Source organism: Hyperolius riggenbachi, chromosome 8, assembly GCF_040937935.1.
Source record: "Hyperolius riggenbachi isolate aHypRig1 chromosome 8, aHypRig1.pri, whole genome shotgun sequence".
In the NCBI taxonomy this organism is placed as follows: domain Eukaryota; kingdom Metazoa; phylum Chordata; class Amphibia; order Anura; family Hyperoliidae; genus Hyperolius; species Hyperolius riggenbachi.
The window spans coordinates 250,437,912-250,453,962 of NC_090653.1; the positions used below are offsets into that span (position 1 = coordinate 250,437,912).

Consider the following 16,051-nt stretch of genomic DNA (forward strand, 5'->3'; position numbering starts at 1 on the left):
GTAGAAATTCCAGTACTGCTTCGGGGGCACTCGCCAAGATGCAGGAGCGCTTCAATCTCCCCCACCATCGCTTGCTGTGTGATGTCCCTACGCGCTGGAATTCTACGCTGCACATGCTAGCCCGCTTTTGCGAGCAGAAGAGTGCAGTGGTCCAGTACATGACGGCGCAGTACCGAGGCGCATCCGGCCAGCTGCCAAGCTTCTGTGGATCCGATTGGGCCAACATGTTGGACCTCTGCCAAGTCCTCCAAAATTTTGAGCAATCCACGTTGCTTGTGAGCAGTGACAACTCTTCAGTCAGCATTACCATACCACTGCTGTGTTTACTGAAGAGGTCGATGTTAAAAATCAAGGAAACAGCTGTCATGATGCAACTGGGGGAATCTGAAGGAGAAAACGATCAGCGTGATGGTACCAACATCAGGCCATCCGCCTCAGGGAACGCTGGCCCCAGCAGCTATGACGAAGAAGAGGAGGAGGAACAGCTGGAGTTGGAGCAGGAATTTCATGCCACCACTGACGAGGGCCAGAGCGGTGCACGTTGGACTTCCACAATTCAACGCGAATGGTCAGCAGAAGCAGACCAGGAGGAAGGTGACGACTATGATGCATCACAACAACTATCACAACGCTCACAAGAGGATGATGAGGATTCTGGTAGGACTCTGGCACACATGGCTCAATTCATGCTAGACTGCATTGAACGTGACCCACGCATTGTGCGCATTCTGGACAACACCAATTACTGGGTTTATACCCTTCTGGATCCACGGTACAAACACAATGTTCCAAAACTGCTTGAAGAAAGAGTCAGACAGGTCAAAATGGAAGAATACCAGCAGGCCCTTGTGGAGACTTTAGAGAGGAGATTGACATCCTCCCCCTCCTCTAGCCAGTTGTACGCAGACAGACTGACTTCCGCAAACCCAGGACGACCAGGAGGGCAGCAAACAACGCAAGCCGCAGCTAGTACCCAAAAGGGAATGGTATCGGCAGTGTCCTTGGAGTGGGAAAATTTTCTGACACCCATGCAGCCGCAGCCCACTGAACAGCAAGCGTGCAGATCCACCTCCAACACCGATCGCCTGGAGAAGATGGTCAAGGACTACATGTCAGATGGCGTAGCTGTGTCGAACCATCCATCTGCACCCTTCAACTATTGGGTATCGAAGCTAGACACCTGGCACGAACTGGCAATGTACGCAATAGAGGTGCTGGCTTGCCCGGCAGCCAGCGTTATGTCGGAACGCTGTTTCAGTGCTGCCGGAGGCATCGTCACAGATCGGCGTATCCGCCTCTCTACAGAAAATGCAGACCGTCTGACTCAAATTAAAATGAATCAATCCTGGATTGGAAATGACCACGCAACACTCCAGGACCCCAACCAAGTAACATGACCAATGAACATCTGGGATGGTGTTGCGTTTCCGGGCCCTGTTTATTGAACCTCTCATCTGTATTACATTTATGACTGCATGGCGGCAAAAAGCATTGCTGCTATATCCGCACGCTTTTTGTCCACATGCAAGGCCTGGGTTGTTGTGTCTCACAAAGCGTGGCCTTCTCCTCCTGCGCCTGCTCCTGTTCCATCACGTCTGCTGCTGCTGGGTTAGCGTTGCCGCGTGGTCCCTGTTTATTGAACCACTTATCTTTATTACATTTATGACTGCATGGCGGTACAAAGCATGCTATCCGCACGCTTCTTGCCCTCATGCAAGGCCTGGGTTGTTGTGTCTCACAAAGCGTGGCCTTCTCCTCCTGCGCCTGCTCCTGTTCCATCACGTCTGCTGCTGCTGGGTTAGCGTTGCCGCGTGGTCCCTGTTTATTGAACCACTTATCTTTATTACATTTATGACTGCATGGCGGTACAAAGCCTGCTATCCGCACGCTTCTTGCCCTCATGCAAGGCCGGGGTTGTTGTGTCTCACAAAGCGTGGCCTTCTTCTCCTCCTGCGCCACCCTCCTCCTGTTCCATCACGTGTGCTGCTGCTGGGTTAGCGTTACCGGTCCCTTTTCCTGGAACCTCTTATATGTATTACATTTATGACTGCATGCCGACAAAAAACATGTTACCTGTGCAAAGAAAACAGACATTTCCCGCATTTAAAAGACAGTTTTCCCTTTGAAACTTTAAAATCGATTTTCTCAAAAACTATAAGCTCTTTTTGCTAATTTTTTTTTCCTCTTGTACCCACTCCCAAGGTGCACATACCCTGTAAATTTGGGGTATGTAGCATGTAAGGAGGCTTTACAAACCACAAAAGTTCGGGTCCCCATTGACTTCCATTATGTTCGGAGTTCGGGTCGAACACCCGAACATCGCGGCCATGTTCGGCCTGTTCGGCCCGAACCCGAACATCTAGATGTTCGCCCAACACTAGCCAGGGTCCCCCCCAGTCATTGTGTGTCGCTGCTGGGAACAGTAGTACACCCCTCGCTCAGCCACACTATATATAGCATTGTTTACTGCCACTGTGTACCTCGCTCAGCCACGCTATATATATAGCATTGTGTTTTCTGACACTCTGTGTACACGGCTTAGCCTGACTAATATAGCATTGTGTGTACTGCCACTGTGCACCTCGCTCAGCCACGCTATATATAGCATTGTGTGTACTGCCACTGTGCACCTCGCTCAGCCACGCTATATATAGCATTGTGTGTACTGCCACTGTGCACCTCGCTTAGCCACGCTATATATATAGCATTGTGTTTTCTGACACTCTGTGTACACGGCTTAGCCTGACTAATATAGCATTGTGTGTACTGCCACTGTGCACCTCGCTCAGCCACGCTATATATAGCATTGTGTGTACTGCCACTGTGCACCTCGCTCAGCCACGCTATATATAGCATTGTGTGTACTGCCACTGTGCACCTCGCTCAGCCACGCTATATATAGCATTGTGTGTACTGCCACTGTGCACCTCGCTCAGCCACGCTATATATATAGCATTGTGTTTTCTGACACTCTGTGTACACGGCTTAGCCTGACTAATATAGCATTGTGTGTACTGCCACTGTGCACCTCGCTCAGCCACGCTATATATAGCATTGTGTTTACTGCCACTCTGTGTACACCGCTCAGCCAGACTATATACCGTTGTTTACTGACACTCTGTGTACACCGCTCAGCCAGACTATATACCATTGTTTACTGACACTCTGTGTACACCGCTCAGCCAGACTATATACCATTGTTTACTGACACTCTGTGTACACCGCTCAGCCAGACTATATACCATTGTTTACTGACACTCTGTGTACACCGCTCAGCCAGACTATATACCATTGTTTACTGACACTCTGTGTACACCGCTCAGCCAGACTATATACCATTGTTTACTGACACTCTGTGTACACCGCTCAGCCAGACTATATACCATTGTTTACTGACACTCTGTGTACACCGCTCAGCCAGACTATATAGCATTGTTTACTGACACTCTGTGTACACCTCTCAGCCAGACTATATTGCATTGTTTACTGACACTCTGTGTACACCGCTCAGCCAGACTATATACCATTGTTTACTGACACTCTGTGTACACCGCTCAGCCAGACTATATACCATTGTTTACTGACACTCTGTGTACACCGCTCAGCCAGACTATATACCATTGTTTACTGACACTCTGTGTACACCGCTCAGCCAGACTATATACCATTGTTTACTGACACTCTGTGTACACCGCTCAGCCAGACTATATACCATTGTTTACTGACACTCTGTGTACACTGCTCAGCCAGACTATATACCATTGTTTACTGCCACTCTGATTCTGCTGGGAACAGTAGTACACCGCTCGCTCAGCCAGACTATATGGCATTGTGTTTACTGCCACTCTGTGTACACCGCTCAGCCACACTATATAGCATTGCGTACTCTGCCAGTCAGTGTGTATATTGCTGGGATCAGTAATACTCCACTCACCGTCAACCACTATATGAGCTCAACATGAGTTCCCCAGAGACCTCCGCTGTGAGCAGCACTCCCAACAACAGCAACAGCCAACGCCCCACGCAAGCTATAACATCCACCCCAGCAGCCAGTGGTCAGCAGCAGCCCTCCCCGGAGGAGAACGTTGTGTCCATCGGTCCGTCGCCAGAGCGATTAATGAGGGCTGCCATTGAGGAGATGATGGGGCCTGATGTGGAGGAGGAGGTCTGGCTCAGGCCAGCATCCCAAGTTAATGTTGAGGACGATGAGGGGTCTGTGTCTGGGGATGTTGGGGTGGCAGAGGTGGTGGGTGGGTCAGACTCAGGAGAAGAGTTGTATGATGAGGATGATGATCGGGACCATCTGTATGTGCCTCAGAGTCTGACCCCGGAAAACATGTTGTATCGTGTGTTTAGGTACTAAAATCTGCGTTCCCTCCCAGTAGTGTTGGGCGAACAGTGTTTGCCACTGTTCGGGTTCTGCAGAACATCACCCTGTTCGGGGTGACTATATAGCAGACTATATAGCATTGTGTTTAATGCCACTCTGTGTACACGGCTCAGCCACACTATATAGCATTGTGTTTACTTCCACTCTGTGTCTGCTGGGAACAGTAGTACACCGCTCACCCGCCACTGTATAGCATTGTGCTCTGTGTCGCTGCTGACAAAAGTGGTACACCGCTCACCCACCACTGTATAGCATTTCTGTACTGCCACTGTACTGCTGCCAGTCAGCGTGTACTTTAAGGATAAGTGAAATGAGGAAGAAATCCGGTGAAAGAGGGAGGGGCAAGGGAAGAGGTGTTTCCCCTGACGGTTCACGTACAGGCCACAGGGGAGCACCCAAGAAAACCCACTCAATACCGCCCATGTTGTCCAGGACAACAACCCTCACAGATCCAAAAGAACAGGACCAGATAATTACTTGGATGACCTCTCAAGCGTCCAGCAGTGGGTTAAGCAGCACCAGCACATCACGCACGAGGTCCGAGTCCTCAGCCAGTTACAAGGAGCCAGTGGGCACAAAGCTGACACAACCGGCAGCGACACCACGCACACAACTGCCAGATAACCAGACGACGTTGGAGTGAGCTGCGCAGAGGTTGTTCTGGGGAGTTCTACTCCACGGCGGCGGCCCCCACAATGACATATGACGAGTTTGAGGAGATGGAAGAGGAGGGTATGGACAATGTGGACATAGACCCAGATTTTGTTTGTGAACGAGAACATCGCCGTCGTAGCAGCAGCACAGATGAGTCTGTTGAGGAACCCACTGCTGCACGAGTTCGCCTTGTGCCACAAGGTAGGCGGCGCGCAATTTCAGGCACCGCAAGCATGGTTCAAGTGAGAGGCAAAAGAGGCGCAAACAGAAATCGCCAGCAAGGCAGGTGCTCCAAAGTCTGGGCTTTCTTTGAAGACTGCACTGAGGATGTTACCATGGCGATTTGCAAGGTGTGCAAGACCCGCCTGAGCAGGGGGAAAAGTATTAACAACCTCTCCACAACCAGCATGAGCCGCCACATTCTATCCAAACATCCCACACTGTGGGCAAACGCGGCAGGACAGGGTACCACCAGCAACACTGCCTCCCTTGGGTTCACCAGACTCACCACCAGACCCGCCTCAGCAGCAGCAGTAGTCCAGCCATTGCGTGGTTCACAACATTCACAAACATCAGACGATGCTGACACTGTCACTTTCCGGACTAGTGCTCTTGAGGTCTCCCAGTGTTCATCAAACACAACAACCAACAGCCCTTCGGTGTGCAGCCCTACGGTTGAGTTGTCTGTCTCTGAGATGTTTGAGCGCAAGAGGAAATTGCCAGCAAATGACCCCCGGGCCGTGGCAGTAACAGCCAGCCAGCATAGCCAAGGTTCTGGCCTGCGAAATGCTGCCATATCGAGTGGTGGAGACAAACAGCTTCAAGGGCATGATGTCAGTGGCCATCCCACGTTACGTGGTTCCCAGCCGCTACCACTTTGCGCGCTCTGCAGTGCCTGAGTTGCATGAGCACGTGGTCAGCTAAATAACCCGAAGCTTGAAGAATGCCGTTGCCTGCAAGGTTCACCTCACCACTGACACCTGGACGAGTGCGTTCGGCCAGGGTCGATACATCTCCCTTACCGCGCACTGGGTGAACCTTGTGGAGCCTGGCAGCGATTCCTCACCTGCTACGGCGCGGGTGTTGCCCACGCCGCAAACAGCTGCACCGCCGTCCCTCCCACTGGATAACAGCAGCACCTACCTCTCTGACTCCTTCTCCTCCAACGCATCTCAAAGCTGTACCTCATCCAGAAACGCTAACCCAGCACCAGCAGCAGTAGGATCGTGGAAGCAGTGCAGCACAGCTGTTGGCATGCGTCAGCAAGCGTTGCTGAAGCTGATCTGCCTTGGGGATAAGCAGAACACAGGGGAGGAAATTTGGAGGGGAATAAAGGAACAGACAGATTTGTGGCTGGCACCGCTGGACCTGAAACCGGGCATGAAGCTAGACACCTGGCACGAACTGGCAATGTACGCAATAGAGGTGCTGGCTTGCCCGGCAGCCAGCGTTATGTCGGAACGCTGTTTCAGTGCTGCCGGAGGCATCGTCACAGATCGGCGTATCCGCCTCTCCACAGAAAATGCAGACCGTCTGACTCAAATTAAAATGAATCAATCCTGGATTGGAAACGACTACGCAACACTCCAGGACCCCAACCAAGTAACATGACCAATGAACATCTGGGATGGTTTAGCGTTTCTGGTCCCTGTTTATTGAACCTCTCATCTGTATTACATTTATGACTGCATGGCGGTACAAAGCATGCTATCCGCACGCTTCTTGTCCTCATGCAAGGCCTGGGTTGTTGTGTCTCACAAAGCGTGGCCTTCTCCTCCTGCGCCTCCTCCTGTTCCATCACGTCTCCTGCTGCTGGGTTAGCGTTGCCGCGTAGTCCCTGTTTATTGAACCACTTATCTTTATTACATTTATGACTGCATGGCGGTACAAAGCATGCTATCCGCACGCTTCTTGCCCTCATGCAAGGCCTGGGTTGTTGTGTCTCACAAAGCGTGGCCTTCTCCTCCTGCGCCTCCTCCTGTTCCATCACGTCTGCTGCTGCTGGGTTAGCGTTGCCGCGTGGTCCCTGTTTATTGAACCACTTATCTTTATTACATTTATGACTGCATGGCGGTACAAAGCATGCTATCCGCACGCTTCTTGCCCTCATGCAAGGCCTGGGTTGTTGTGTCTCACAAAGCGTGGCCTTCTCCTCCTGCGCCTCCTCCTGTTCCATCACGTCTGCTGCTGCTGGGTTAGCGTTGCCGCGTGGTCCCTGTTTATTGAACCACTTATCTTTATTACATTTATGACTGCATGGCGGTACAAAGCATGCTATCCGCACGCTTCTTGCCCTCATGCAAGGCCTGGGTTGTTGTGTCTCACAAAGCGTGGCCTTCTCCTCCTGCGCCTCCTCCTGTTCCATCACGTCTGCTGCTGCTGGGTTAGCGTTGCCGCGTGGTCCCTGTTTATTGAACCACTTATCTTTATTACATTTATGACTGCATGGCGGTACAAAGCATGCTATCCGCACGCTTCTTGCCCTCATGCAAGGCCTGGGTTGTTGTGTCTCACAAAGCGTGGCCTTCTCCTCCTGCGCCTCCTCCTGTTCCATCACGTGTGCTGCTGCTGCTGCTGCTGGGTTAGCGTTGCCGGTCCTTGTTTATGGAACCTCTTATCTTTATTACATTTATGACTGCATGGCGGTACAAAGCATGCTATCCGCACGCTTCTTGCCCTCATGCAAGGCCTGGGTTGTTGTGTCTCACAAAGCGTGGCCTTCTCCTCCTGCGCCTCCTCCTGTTCCATCACGTGTGCTGCTGCTGGGTTAGCGTTACCGGTCCCTTTTCCTGGAACCTCTTATATGTATTACATTTATGACTGCATGCCGACAAAAAACATGTTACCTGTGCAAAGAAAACAGACATTTCCCACATTTAAAAGACAGTTTTCCCTTTGAAACTTTAAAATCGATTTTCTCAAAAACTATAAGCTCTTTTTGCTAATTTTTTTTTCCTCTTGTACCCACTCCCAAGGTGCACATACCCTGTAAATTTGGGGTATGTAGCATGTAAGGAGGCTTTACAAACCACAAAAGTTCGGGTCCCCATTGACTTCCATTATGTTCGGAGTTCGGGTCGAACACCCGAACATCGCGGCCATGTTCGGCCTGTTCGGCCCGAACCCGAACATCTAGATGTTCGCCCAACACTACTGAGACGCTCCACATTTCAAAATGTGAATTTGTTTGCACGTCCAAGGTGATATCCTTTGTGCTGCACAACAATGCTCATGCAGCTTGCTTTGCATACTACATCTGGAGAAGATATACATTTTAGGAATGAAGCCCTTGATGGGATATTCTTCAATGATGTCCCTATGAAATCTCAAGGGCGGCTTGTTGTTTAAATTTAGGAACAAAGCTAGATTTATCATTAGCGAAAACCAAGTTTGTTGGTTATGGATGGCAACACTTGGCACGCTCTCATTCTCTTAGTTGATTAATTGTGGGTCATTAGTTGATGAGGTGGTTACAAACTGTGCTGGTGAAGGTGAACTGTTTACTCCATTCCATGAAGAGCTTAGTCTGTGTTGCAGCAGACAAGTTTCCAGGGATGGACTTTTGAGGGCCATCTTCGGTGCACTTTCAGCATCTTTTAGGTAACACGGCTTCGGTTTCCAGTTTAAAATGCGACTCTGGTGGGACTCGAACCCACAACCTTTGAATGCCTACATTTCACTAGAAGTCCAATGCGCTATCCATTGCGCCACAGAGCCGAGCTTGCACTGACTGTTTTTGCCAGGCACCTTCAAATGAAAAATATCTGCTTTTACCCATTTGTTCATGGCATTTCAGGATGTATGCAGGCTACCTTTTTGTTATATAAGAAGAAAGAGTACAGCATCTGGCTATCTCCCAAATGTTACTCTGGATTATTTCAGCAGTCCCATCTCACTCTCATCAAACACCTGTTTCATTACATAACAAGCTATCATCACAACCCGTCTTCTAGATTTCTAAGAAAAATCAAAAACTTTCTGAATCTACTACCTGTAACCTGCTAAACTTTCAATACTCAGCAGCAGAGATGGTTGTACTTACCAACATCTGACCTCTCAAATCCACTTCTTTTGTTTCATTTAATGAAATTGGTGCCACTCATTAAAAAATACCCATCATGAATGCTTCAGGAACTGAGACGCTCCACATTTCAAAATGTGAATTTGTTTGCACGTCCAAGGTGATATTCTTTGTGCTGCACAACAATGCTCGTGCAGCTTGCTTTGCATACTACATCTGGAGAAGATATACATTTTAGGAATGAAGCCCTTGATGGGATATTCTTCAATGATGTCCCTATGAAATCTCAAGGGCGGCTTGTTGTTTAAATTTAGGAACAAAGCTAGATTTATCATTAGCGAAAACCAAGTTTGTTGGTTATGGATGGCAACACTTGGCACGCTCTCATTCTCTTAGTTGATTAATTGTGGGTCATTAGTTGATGAGGTGGTTACAAACTGTGCTGGTGAAGGTGAACTGTTTACTCCTTTCCATGAAGAGCTTAGTCTGTGTTGCAGCAGACAAGTTTCCAGGGATGGACTTTTGAGGGCCATCTTCGGTGCACTTTCAGCATCTTTTAGGTAACACGGCTTCGGTTTCCAGTTTAAAATGCAACTCTGGTGGGACTCGAACCCACAACCTTTGAATGCCTACATTTCACTAGAAGTCCAATGCGCTATCCATTGCGCCACAGAGCCGAGCTTGCACTGACTGTTTTTGCCAGGCACCTTCAAATGAAAAATATCAGCTTTTTCCCATTTGTTCGTGGCATTTCAGGATGTATGCAGGCTACCTTTTTGTTATATAAGAAGAAAGAGTACAGCATCTGGCTATCTCCCAAATGTTACTCTGGATTATTTCAGCAGTCCCATCTCACTTTCATCAAACACCTGTTTCATTACATAACAAGCTATCATCACAACCTGTCTTCTAGATTTCTAAGAAAAATCAAAAACTTTCTGAGTCTACTACCTGTAACCTGCTAAACTTTCAATACTCAGCAGCAGAGATGGTTGTACTTACCAACATCTGACCTCTCAAATCCACTTCTTTTGTTTCATTTAATGAAATTGGTGCCACTCATTAAAAAAAACCCATCATGAATGCTTCAGGAACTGAGACGCTCCACATTTCAAAATGTGAATTTGTTTGCACGTCCAAGGTGATATCCTTTGTGCTGCACAACAATGCTCGTGCAGCTTGCTTTGCATACTACATCTGGAGAAGATATACATTTTAGGAATGAAGCCCTTGATGGGATATTCTTCAATGATGTCCCTATGGAATCTCAAGGGCGGCTTGTTGTTTAAATTTAGGAACAAAGCTAGATTTATCATTAGCGAAAACCAAGTTTGTTGGTTATGGATGGCAAGACTTGGCACGCTTTCATTCTCTTAGTTGATTAATTGTGTGTCATTAGTTGATGAGGAGGTTACAAACTGTGCTGGTGAAGGTGAACTGTTTACTCCTTTCCATGAAGAGCTTAGTCTGTGTTGTAGCAGACAAGTTTCCAGGGATGGACTTTTGAGGGCCATCTTCGGTGCACTTTCAGCATCTTTTAGGTAACACGGCTTCGGTTTCCAGTTTAAAATGCGACTCTGGTGGGACTCGAACCCACAGCCTTTGAATGCCTACATTTCACTAGAAGTCCAATGCGCTATCCATTGCGCTACAGAGCCGAGCTTGCACTGACTGTTTTTGCCAGGCACCTTCAAATGAAAAATATCTGCTTTTACCCATTTGTTCGTGGCATTTCAGGATGTATGCAGGCTACCTTTTTGTTATATAAGAAGAAAGAGTACAGCATCTGGCTATCTCCCAAATGTTACTCTGGATTATTTCAGCAGTCCCATCTCACTCTCATCAAACACCTGTTTCATTACATTACAAGCTATCATCACAACCCGTCTTCTAGATTTCTAAGAAAAATCAAAAACTTTCTGAATCTACTACCTGTAACCTGCTAAACTTTCAATACTCAGCAGCAGAGATGGTTGTACTTACCAACATCTGACCTCTCAAATCCACTTCTTTTGTTTCATTTAATGAAATTGGTGCCACTCATTAAAAAAAACCATCATGAATGCTTCAGGAACTGAGACGCTCCACATTTCAAAATGTGAATTTGTTTGCACGTCCAAGGTGATATCCTTTGTGCTCAGGGGCGTAACTAGAAATCACTGGGCCCCCCTGCGAATATTTGGATGGGGCCCCCCCCATAGGTGCCAAATAATCGTAATGGGGCAGCGTTTCACTGTAAATTAATTGTAAAGTGGGCAGCATTTTACCAGACAATCGTAATGTGGGCCAGAAAATCATAATGTGGGCAGAGTTCACCAGAAAATCGTAATGTGGGCCTTTAGAAAATCATAATGTGGGCAGAGTTCACCAGAAAATCGTAATGTGGGCACCAGTCACCAGAAAATAGTAACGTGAGCAGCAGTCACCAGAAAATTGTAACGTGGGCAGCATTTACCAGACAATCGTAATGTGGGCAGCGTTCACCAGAATATCGTAATGTGGGACAGAAAATCGTAATGTGGGCAGAGTTCACCAGAAAATTGTAACATGGACAGCATTCACCAGACAATCGTAACTTGGGCAGTGTTCACCAGAAAATCGTAATGTGGGCCAGAAAATCGTAATGTGGGCAGCGTTCACCAGAAAATCGTAACGTGGACAGCATTCACCAGACAATCGTAACGTGGGCAGTGTTCACCAGAAAATCGTAATGTGGGCCAGAAAATCGCAATGTGGGCAGCAGTCACCAGAAAATCGCCATGTGGGCAGCAGTCACCAGAAAATTGCAATGTGGGCATCAGTCACCAGAAAATCCTAATGTGGACAGCAGTCACCAGAATATCGTAATGTGGGCAGCAGTCACCAGAAAATCCTAATGTGGGCAGCAGTCAGTCACCAGAATGTCGTAATGTGGGCAGCAGACACCAGAAAATCCTAATGTGGGCAGCAGTCACCAGAAAATCGCAATGTGGGCAGCAGTCACCAGAAAATCGCAATGTGGGCAGCAGTCACCAGAAAATCGCAATGTGGGCAGCAGTCACCAGAAAATCCTAATGTGGGCAGCATACACCAGAAAATCGTAATGTGGGCAGCAGACACCAGAAAATCGCAATGTGGGCAGCAGACACCTGAAAATCGCAATGTGGGCAGCAGACACCTGAAAATCGCAATGTGGGCAGCAGACACCTGAAAATCGTAATGTGGGCAGCAGACACCTGAAAATCGTAATGTGGGCAGCAGACACCTGAAAATCATAATGAGGGCAGCAGACACCTGAAAATCGTAATGAGGGCAGCAGACACCTGAAAATCGTAATGTGGGCAGCAGACACCTGAAAATCGTAATGTGGGCAGCAGACACCAGAAAATCGTAATGAGGGCAGCAGACACCAGAAAATCGTAATGTGGGCAGCAGACACCTGAAAATCACAATGTGGGCAGCAGACACCTGAAAATCGTAATGAGGGCAGCAGACACCTGAAAATCGTAATGAGGGCAGCAGACACCTGAAAATCGTAATGTGGGCAGCAGACACCTGAAAATCGTAATGAGGGCAGCAGACACCTGAAAATCGTAATGAGGGCAGCAGACACCTGAAAATCGTAATGTGGGCAGCAGACACCTGAAAATCGTAATGTGGGCAGCAGACACCAGAAAATCGTAATGAGGGCAGCAGACACCAGAAAATCGTAATATGCCCCCCCCTGGGGCCCGCTCGGAGTTTTGTGGGTGCTGGAGGGGTGGCAGCATGAGGGGAAAGCCTTGCCCACAGTCGGCGGGGAGAGGGGTAGTTCCCCCCTCTCCCTCACCTCGGGGCTCTCCCCTCTGTGCTCCCCTCCAGCTCGTAAGTGTCTGTGGGGCTGTGGTGGGCAGCGAGCGGCGGGCAGATACATACCTGCTTCCGTGCGTTCCATCGGAGACTTCTCCCTCTAGCGGCTGACGTCACTTCCGGAAGTGACGTCAGCCGCTAGAGGGAGAAGTCTCCGATGGAACGCACGGAAGCAGGTATGTATTTGCCCGCCGCTCGCTGCCCACCACAGCCCCACAGACACTTACGAGCTGGAGGGGAGCACAGAGGGGAGAGCCCCGAGGTGAGGGAGAGGGGGGAACTACCCCTCTTCCCGCCGACTGTGGGCAAGGCTTTCCCCTCATGCTGCCACCCCTCCAGCACCCACAAAACGGCCCCAAGCGGGCCCCAGGGGGGGGGCGGGCCCCCCCGCGGGCGCAGGGGCTGCAGGGCCTATTCCTACGCCCCTGTTTGTGCTGCACAACAATGCTCATGCAGCTTGCTTTGCATACTACATCTGGAGAAGATATACATTTTAGGAATGAAGCCCTTGATGGGATATTCTTCAACGATGTCCCTATGAAATCTCAAGGGCGGCTTGTTGTTTAAATTTAGGAACAAAGCTAGATTTATCATTAGCGAAAACCAAGTTTGTTGGTTATGGATGGCAACACTTGGCACGCTATCATTCTCTTAGTTGATTAATTGTGGGTCATTAGTTGATGAGGTGGTTACAAACTGTGCTGGTGAAGGTGAACTGTTTACTCCTTTCCATGAAGAGCTTAGTCTGTGTTGCAGCAGACAAGTTTCCAGGGATGGACTTTTGAGGGCCATCTTCGGTGCACTTTCAGCATCTTTTAGGTAACACGGCTTCGGTTTCCAGTTTAAAATGCGACTCTGGTGGGACTCGAACCCACAACCTTTGAATGCCTACATTTCACTAGAAGTCCAATGCGCTATCCATTGCGCCACAGAGCCGAGCTTGCACTAGTTGTTTTTGCCAGGCACCTTCAAATGAAAAATATCTGCTTTAACCCATTTGTTCGTGGCATTTCAGGATGTATGCAGGCTACCTTTTTGTTATATAAGAAGAAAGAGTACAGCATCTGGCTATCTCCCAAATGTTACTCTGGATTATTTCAGCAGTCCCATCTCACTCTCATCAAACACCTGTTTCATTACATAACAAGCTATCATCACAACCTGTCTTCTAGATTTCTAAGAAAAATCAAAAACTTTCTGAGTCTACTACCTGTAACCTGCTAAACTTTCAATACTCAGCAGCAGAGATGGTTGTACTTACCAACATCTGACCTCTCAAATCCACTTCTTTTGTTTCATTTAATGAAATTGGTGCCACTCATTAAAAAAAACCCATCATGAATGCTTCAGGAACTGAGACGCTCCACATTTCAAAATGTGAATTTGTTTGCACGTCCAAGGTGATATCCTTTGTGCTGCACAACAATGCTCGTGCAGCTTGCTTTGCATACTACATCTGGAGAAGATATACATTTTAGGAATGAAGCCCTTGATGGGATATTCTTCAATGATGTCCCTATGGAATCTCAAGGGCGGCTTGTTGTTTAAATTTAGGAACAAAGCTAGATTTATCATTAGCGAAAACCAAGTTTGTTGGTTATGGATGGCAACACTTGGCACGCTCTCATTCTCTTAGTTGATTAATTGTGGGTCATTAGTTGATGAGGTGGTTACAAACTGTGCTGGTGAAGGTGAACTGTTTACTCCTTTCCATGAAGTGCTTAGTCTGAGTTGCAGCAGACAAGTTTCCAGGGATGGACTTTTGAGGGCCATCTTCGGTGCACTTTCAGCATCTTTTAGGTAACACGGCTTTGGTTTCCAGTTTAAAATGCGACTCTGGTGGGACTCGAACCCACAACCTTTGAATGCCTACATTTCACTAGAAGTCCAATGCGCTATCCATTGCGCCACAGAGCCGAGCTTGCACTGACTGTTTTTGCCAGGCACCTTCAAATGAAAAATATCTGCTTTTTCCCATTTGTTCGTGGCATTTCAGGATGTATGCAGGCTACCTTTTTGTTATATAAGAAGAAAGAGTACAGCATCTGGCTATCTCCCAAATGTTACTCTGGATTATTTCAGCAGTCCCATCTCACTTTCATCAAACACCTGTTTCATTACATAACAAGCTATCATCACAACCTGTCTTCTAGATTTCTAAGAAAAATCAAAAACTTTCTGAGTCTACTACCTGTAACCTGCTAAACTTTCAATACTCAGCAGCAGAGATGGTTGTACTTACCAACATCTGACCTCTCAAATCCACTTCTTTTGTTTCATTTAATGAAATTGGTGCCACTCATTAAAAAAAACCCATCATGAATGCTTCAGGAACTGAGACGCTCCACATTTCAAAATGTGAATTTGTTTGCACGTCCAAGGTGATATCCTTTGTGCTGCACAACAATGCTCGTGCAGCTTGCTTTGCATACTACATCTGGAGAAGATATACATTTTAGGAATGAAGCCCTTGATGGGATATTCTTCAATGATGTCCCTATGGAATCTCAAGGCCGGCTTGTTGTTTAAATTTAGGAACAAAGCTAGATTTATCATTAGCGAAAACCAAGTTTGTTGGTTATGGAAGGCAAGACTTGGCACGCTTTCATTCTCTTAGTTGATTAACCTCCCTAGCGGTAAGCACGAGTGTAACTCGTCCAGTAAAAAAATGCTGAAAGTGGTAAGGACGAGCTACACTCGTCCTTGCAGCCAGGGAGATTTCTAACTTATCTCCTCCACCACACCACTTTTTTTTACTTACAAGGGATTCCCTAAGACTGCTGGATGCCTGCCAGCACACTGTGGGCAGCGATCTACGCTACCCAAAGTGTGAAAACAGACATTCAGCCATCCTGGGGAATCCCTTGTGTGATTGGGAGCCAGCAGAAAAGAGAAGCTGCAGATGCATACCCCCTCCCTTCTCCCCCGTCTATGTATCGAATCTCCCCTGCGCTCTCACCCCGTCTGTGGCATTCTCCTCCCTTCTTCCCCCTGTCTGCTGCCAGTGTGTTGCTTTTTTTTGTGCAGCGATCCCTGGCACTTTGTCCCCCGCCCTCCCCCTCTTTCCTCTGTGTAGCGATCCCTGGTCCTGCACTGTAAATACTTATTTACTCTGGAGCATGTCTGTCCCACGATCACACCTCATCTCTGCAGCTGCA

At 48.0% G+C, this 16,051-nt stretch overlaps 5 non-coding genes across 5 annotated transcripts; all 5 read right to left on the reverse strand.

The window, feature by feature from the left end:
- Positions 1–8,675: 8,675 nt before the first annotated feature.
- On the reverse strand, positions 8,676–8,761 carry TRNAR-UCU (transfer RNA arginine (anticodon UCU)). The gene is given in 2 exon segments: positions 8,676–8,711; positions 8,725–8,761. It is a non-coding gene; the product is annotated as a tRNA-Arg (tRNA).
- Positions 8,762–9,656: 895 nt separating this feature from the next.
- Positions 9,657–9,742, reverse strand: TRNAR-UCU (transfer RNA arginine (anticodon UCU)). The gene is given in 2 exon segments: positions 9,657–9,692; positions 9,706–9,742. It is a non-coding gene; the product is annotated as a tRNA-Arg (tRNA).
- An 895-nt stretch (positions 9,743–10,637) lies between these two features.
- On the reverse strand, positions 10,638–10,723 carry TRNAR-UCU (transfer RNA arginine (anticodon UCU)). The gene is given in 2 exon segments: positions 10,638–10,673; positions 10,687–10,723. It is a non-coding gene; the product is annotated as a tRNA-Arg (tRNA).
- A 3,020-nt stretch (positions 10,724–13,743) lies between these two features.
- Positions 13,744–13,829, reverse strand: TRNAR-UCU (transfer RNA arginine (anticodon UCU)). The gene is given in 2 exon segments: positions 13,744–13,779; positions 13,793–13,829. It is a non-coding gene; the product is annotated as a tRNA-Arg (tRNA).
- Positions 13,830–14,724: 895 nt separating this feature from the next.
- Positions 14,725–14,810, reverse strand: TRNAR-UCU (transfer RNA arginine (anticodon UCU)). Its single transcript is given in 2 exon segments — positions 14,725–14,760; positions 14,774–14,810. It is a non-coding gene; the product is annotated as a tRNA-Arg (tRNA).
- Positions 14,811–16,051: the final 1,241 nt, after the last annotated feature.